This window comes from Engraulis encrasicolus, chromosome 9 (assembly GCF_034702125.1).
Source record: "Engraulis encrasicolus isolate BLACKSEA-1 chromosome 9, IST_EnEncr_1.0, whole genome shotgun sequence".
In the NCBI taxonomy this organism is placed as follows: domain Eukaryota; kingdom Metazoa; phylum Chordata; class Actinopteri; order Clupeiformes; family Engraulidae; genus Engraulis; species Engraulis encrasicolus.
Window position 1 is genome coordinate 32,984,659 of NC_085865.1, and position 7,034 is coordinate 32,991,692.

General features: G+C 39.6%; 1 protein-coding gene across 1 annotated transcript in view; it reads left to right on the top strand.

The window, feature by feature from the left end:
* The first annotated feature begins 6,203 nt into the window (after positions 1-6,203).
* LOC134455703 (rho GTPase-activating protein 21-like) overlaps positions 6,204-7,034 on the top strand; it is a 162,375-nt gene continuing 161,544 nt past the window's right edge. The window contains exon 1 of the mRNA XM_063206941.1: positions 6,204-6,586. The gene's annotated coding sequence lies outside the window, so the exon portion shown is untranslated. The remainder of the gene's footprint in view (positions 6,587-7,034) is intronic.

Consider the following 7,034-nt stretch of genomic DNA (forward strand, 5'->3'; position numbering starts at 1 on the left):
AGTCTATTTTTGGATCAACTTATTAATGATCCAACAAGACCAAACTCTAAGAACCTTAGCAAATCATCTCTTATTGATCTACTTTTTACTAATAAGATGAACAAAATTAGCGCAAGTGGTGTTTTTGATTTAGGGGTCAGCGACCACTGTCCCATTGCCTGTATTAGGCACAGCACTCTAACCAAAGCACTGCCTCACATTTTGGTTAAAAGAACTATGAAACATTTTAATGAGCAAGCTTTTTTAAATGATCTCTTTGAAAGTGACATTCATCTAACAACTGAAATTCCTGATGCTGACTTGGCTCTACAATTTTTCTCAAACTCATTTATTTGCATTGTTGACAAACATGCACCTTTTAAAAAGATAAGAGTAAAAAGTAGAACAAACCCATGGTTCACCCCTGAACTCTCCTCTCTTTTTCAGTCAAGAAATAAGGCTTGGTCATTAGCAAGGAGGAGCAAGGATGCCTCTGACTGGGCAAGTTTCAGGAAAATCAGGAACAGATGTACATTATCTGTAAGAAAGGCTAAATCTGACTATTACTTTAACCTTGTCTCTAGTTCGTACTCTGATCCTGCAAAATTCTGGAAGGCTGTAAATTACAAAAACAATAAATCTGTTACACCTATGCCTTCTTCAATTAAGTTTGATGATTGTCTACTACAAGACAAATCAGACATTTGCAGTGCTCTTAACAAACATTTTTCTTTAGCCAGTCAAAGTTTTGATAATAGCAATAATCATTCCTTTATACCTAGGGCTGGACATGATATGCGTATCAGAGACAATGTCAGAGACGATGATCTGGAATTCAGGCTTCATCCTGTGTCTAAGCATACAGTGCTATCTGCTTTATTAGCAATTGATAGTCACAAATCCACTGGAGAAGACCACCTAGATCCTCTTTTTCTTCGCACTGCGGCATATATAATAGCAGAGCCATTTTTGCACATTTTCAATTTTTCTATTTCCACTGGAGTTGTCCCTACACTATGGAAATTTGCACACATTACCCCGTCGCACAAGGGGGGTGATAAGACTGACCCTAACAACTATCGACCAATATCCAAGCTACCGTGTCTCTCAAAAATACTAGAGAAGTTGGTAAATGATCATCTCAAAGAATTTCTAAATACCAATAATATTTTGAGCCCTCTCCAATCAGGCTTTAGGCCTAAACATAGCACAGTTACTGCTGCTACTAAAGTAATGGATGATATTATCACTTCTCTTGACAAGAAAAAACATTGTGCTGCTATCTTTGTGGACTTATCCAAAGCATTTGACACCGTGGACCATTCTCTGCTTCTACAAATTCTGCCTGGTATTGGTTTTAGTGCAAGTGCCTGTAAATGGTTCCAGAGCTACCTTTCAAATAGACACCATACTGTAAAATTGGGTAATACTCAATCTGACCCCCTGCTAATAACCAAGGGGGTCCCACAAGGTTCAGTATTAGGTCCGGTACTCTTCACCATGTACATAAATAGCATACTTTCTCTCCTTTCCAACTGCTCTATTCATCTTTATGCAGATGATACAATTTTGTATTGTGTTGCAGATTCTGTACAGCTAGCCTTGGAGAAATTGCAGCAGTCTTTTAATATCCTACAAAATGCCTTCATTGGTCTTAAGCTTCTACTTAATGTAAGCAAGACTAAATGTATGGTCTTTACTCGATCTAAGCATGGCATGAAAAATTATTTTAATATATCTACTTTAGATGGGTCTGTTATTGAGAGAGTATCACATTATAAGTACCTGGGAATCTGGCTAGATGACAAGTTCACATTCAAGAAACATACTGACTGTCTTGTCACTACGCTCAGACAAAAGCTATCTTTCCTGCACAGAAATAAATATCACTTTCCTGTTTTCTGCAGGAAAAAGTTAATTGAAGCTACTTTTCTGTCTTCCCTTGACTATGGTGATGTTATTTACAGACATGCACCACTCTCTAATCTGAAGGCACTTGACACTGTCTATCATTCAGCTCTTCGTTTTATTACTGGGGATCCATATAGTACTCATCATTGCCTGTTATATGATAAAGTTGGGTGGGCTCCACTTTCTCACAGAAGGGACATGCATTATTTTATTTTTATTTATAAGGCCCTCACTGGCAAACTCCCATTTTATATTTCATCTCTTTTAGTTTGGCACTCCAACCCATACCAAACCCGCAGCAGCAATTTTTTACTGGAGGTCCCTTATGCCCGCACTGAACTGGGTAAAACGGCTTTTAGTGTCTGTGGACCTTCAGTTTGGAATACCTTACAACAAAGGATGGGTCTTCAAGCCTTTGTGCCATTAGAACATTTTAAAGTTAGACTGGGAAGTTTTTTATCACATACTTGTACTTGTTTTAACTCAAAAGTTTTAATTCATAGTTTGTCTTAATTCTTACCTCTTATATGATTTATGGTGTATTGTGTATGTTGTTTATATATGATTTTATATGTGTAATTGTTTGTTTTACTCGACATCATTGTAAATGAGGGCTGGGCCCTTAATGATTCTTCGAGTTTAAATAAATGAAATGAAATGCGGACTCAAAACATTTGACCAAGAGTTGTTCATAGCTTTAAACTTTACAAATGAAGGTAGATAAAGATTTGAAATGTTTTTGTTTCATTATCATTTTTTTCAAATTTAATTAATGAACTGCATGGATAACTCTCTAATACCCTAGTTTCTTGTGAGAACTGCCTTTTTCAAAAAATGATAATCTAATAATACTTGCTTACAACTCCATTCAGCCCAAAAAACAAAATAAAGCTGGCTAAAGCCTGGACCACAAATCCATCGTGAATTAATATAATATTCTTGAAAAGGCCTCTCCAAATACCAGATCAAGCCCTCTGTGCATGCGGAGGCTCGAATCCAATTAAATATAGTTTGGTGATTTAGATCAGAGAGAGGCCAAAGGGCCCCTGTTGTGTTTGATCTCATCTCCAAAAGTGCATTTAGATGGGACGGGGCTGATCGATCAGTTTGCGCTCTCGTCTGGGCTCGGGTGACCTCTGGCAATAAGGGCAGCCTCTGCACCTTGACCTGCTATGACCTTGGCATGCTATTGCATTTCTTTAACTTGTCAATAACATTGTCATTTTGGTCGGCCGCCCACCCACCCACATGCACATGCACACACACATGCACACACACACACACACACACACACACACACACACACACACACACACACACACACACACACACACACACACACACACACACACACACACACACACACACACACACATCTTCTTTCAGACAATTGCATTTCTTCATCAACTTGTCAATAACATTGCATTTAGGTCTGTCACCCACCCACAGACAAACACATTCTTCTAATTCAGACTAGATTTATTTATGTCATTGCATTTTTATAACATTTCAGTAACATATTCATTGTGGTCCAGGACACCTCCCACCACTGACACCACGACACACACGAATGCACACACGCAAGACCCACGAATGCACATTCACACACACACACACACACACACACACACACACACACACACACACACACACACACACACACACACACACACACACACACACACACACACACACACACACACACACACACACACACACACACACACACACAATCTCCTAATTTATTCTGTTGCATATTTTCCACATGTCAATAACATTTTGATTTTGACCACCCACATTTCTTTATTCTGACTGGATTCATGACACTGTATCCAGCTATTCATTCTGAGCCAGTCAGCTCCCATTGTTTGAGAGCAACACTTAATGTTTTGATTCATATGTGCTGAAATCAGACACACATAAATAGATTGTGTGGTTAAGAGCATCACATGATTGTCTGCTTTTAATGGGTTTTTAAGTCATACAGTTCGCATTATTAAAAAGTTAGTAAATCAAAGGTGCATATGCGCCCACAACTGACTGAATATAATTTCTAGTCACAGGAACATTTCTGTGGTATCTTAGATTCTGCTTGGATGCTTCAGTGATGCCTGTCACCAGCAGTGCACAACACAGGCTATCTTCCAACTAATCTACTTTGTCTTGAGTGATTGTGCACTAGGCTGTCAAACAATAGAATGGATCTCCCTCCCTCCCTCTTTCCCGCTCTGTCCCTCTTGCTCTCACTCTCTCTCTTACATATACATACACACGCCTCTCTCTCTCTCTCTGTGTGTGTGTGTGTGTGTGTGTGTGTGTGTGTGTGTGTGTGTGTGTGTGTGTGTGTGTGTGTGTGTGTGTGTGTGTGTGTGTGTGTGTGTGTGTGTCTTCCAGTGTGCCCCCCTCCTGCCTTCCCTCCCTCCCTCTGAAATTTGGGGAGGCCTTTGCAGCGAGAGAGAATTGGTGAAAAGAGTCTGGCTATTGTTCCACATCTATTGTGCTGTGGAGAGGCAGGCCAACAGAAAAGCACCCTCCTTTTGTCTACTTCTAGATCAGCTGCAGAAAGGCTTTTTTCTTTTGGGCTGCTACGCCATGCGGAAACCATGCCTTATATGTCTTCTATGTCACTAAGGGTATCTAAAGAAATATTATAGAATTCCTGTATATAATTCCTTTAGTGTAATGCTGCAGAGTGCAGGTCAGGTGGCAGTGTGAAATGGGATCATGTCTATTATCACGAGTGTTTGCAGAGCGCATAAGGAAGTTTCCATGTTTTCATACTGATTAATGTTTATGAGATTGCGTGTGTGTGTGTGTGTGTGTGTGTGTGTGTGTGTGTGTGTGTGTGTGTGTGTGTGTGTGTGTGTGTGTGTGTGTGTGTGTGTGTGTGTGTGTGTGTGTGTGTGTGAGTGTGTGTGTGTGTGTGTGTGTGTGTGTAATTAAATAATTTAAAACAAACTGTCAATACGGGTGCAACTGTGCGGTGGAAAAAATGTCTGCGTGTAGGCCCTATATGTGATTTTTTTCGCCGACACCTGCAGTAAAGAAATAACGTGAGAAATGTGTTTCAGTTTAGAACTCAGTGCTATATGATACTTCTACAATTCCCTACGATTGACAGATAGGCCTATCTTTTGTAAACGTGAGCAAATGCTGACTGGATGAATAAAATGATTCCGCCAAAAGAGTGCCATTTGTGTCCCCAGCAAATAAAATGTATAAAATCAATGAATAAAGTGAAATAAATTACATTCCATTATAAAGCAAACTTTTCTACACATGATCCATTGAAAAGTTTGTAAATATATTATTTTTAAATATGATAAAAATGTATCCAAAACCCTATTTTATAGTCTTTCTCGTGTGTCCCCAGAGTGAAGTGCAACACTTTACCACAAAGTATTGATAAAGAAATCCTTTCGAAACCTGTTTTTTTTTTCTTTATATGTGACTATATAATCCATATATACTTTTAATTGTATTTTTAAAAGAATAAATTAATTCTATTTTGGTTAAAAATCACATTTTAGTCGTGTCCCCAGGTTTTGACTCAGTGCTGTTACCCATGTATATCCCGCCCCCTAAAAATTTGGGACCCTCCCACTAGTGACATTTTCACCCGGAAGTGACATCATTTAGATCTCCTGAATCCAATGGGAAGACCAAAACTAAGTTCTCTCGTGTAGTTTTTTTCATATTTGATGATGTTGCAGTTGAATCAGGCGGGGGGCAATCTAAAAACTCTTTCATGTTACCTTAATTATCTTTAGATAGTGTTTGATGACAACAAAAGTAAAATGTTCACTTAAATGTGAAGAATGTGCTCTGTGCAAAAAAAGTATTAGCATGGATGCCATGTGGTCAGATTTCACACAATTGCTAATTTCTTGCTAATTCCTCATTGCTGTTACCCTAATTGCTGTTACTCAAATAACAATGTGTTATGGTAAAAACTGTTATAAATTAAATTAATTATCCTGAGATTGCCCAGTGCTCTTTTTGAATGCTTAAATGTGTACATTAACAGTTTCTATGTTGAAATTGAATGAAATTTGAAGTTTATTTTTAAGGTTTTTCAACCAGCAAATGGCACTCTTTTGGCGGAATCACCCGCGTAATAATACCAGCCCTAGCCTACCGTGATTTTTTACTGCATATGGCGAGGCTGGCAATTGCTGCCTGATCATCTTATGTAACGTGACGTCCATTTAGCTCGTTTTGAAATACGAATTGAAAAGTCTGTCGTGATTGGACGTCTAGGCCCGCGGGCGAAGAAGAGGGGCGGGATTTCAAGGCAATTGGAGATTCGTCAATCCCACAAAACAGTCTGTCGCGCGCCTCCAAGTGGGATTAGGAAAAAACAATAACAATTTTAAGGTTATGTTGTAATAACACGGAAAACGATGATCAACGAACCGAAAAAGAATAGTTGGAATTGGTCATGTTAAGGGAATTGTTGCAAGCAAGCCTCAGAAAAGCAAATAAATCGACGTTGGCTGTCAAACATCATACCTAACAGGTATTCTTGCAGCAGCGCGAGACAAGGAAATAAAAGAAGACCCTGGCTCGCTCAGTCCGTTTCCGTCTGGCATATCTCCAGAACTGATTTGGAACTAGCATTTTGGGAAGTTTCAAAAGTGCTTGTGGATCCAGAGCAATGGTTTCACCTCCTGTCAATGAATTCCGCTTGTAACAGGTAGGTCTGGAAAAATGTCGCCTCGGTCTGACTGTCTATTGGTTGCCAGCAACCACCTCCATGTCACGCCTTGGATGCTGAAGAATACACGTATTCTCGCCAATAATTACATACTTAATACATTATAATTATTGTCTTGTGCTGCGTTGTGACTGTTGTGGTGTGGCTGTTTTGTAGCCTACTAGCCTACGTGCCTGACAGCTATTTTCGTGCGTCGTTTCCAGCCCTTTGCTTTTCCGACTGGTGGCTACAATCATCGCGCACTGGTGGACTACATCACTGTCGCTCAATTTGCTCAACAGGACAGAATATTCTTTCGCATGAATGACTACTTCACACTCGGAGAATCATTGTAAGAAACAGGCGGTGACCTCGAAAGTCAAAATAACGCCTGGCGGGCATGCGGAATGCAAAAGGCTTAAGTGTCGTTGGAAATGCTCCTCGAGCA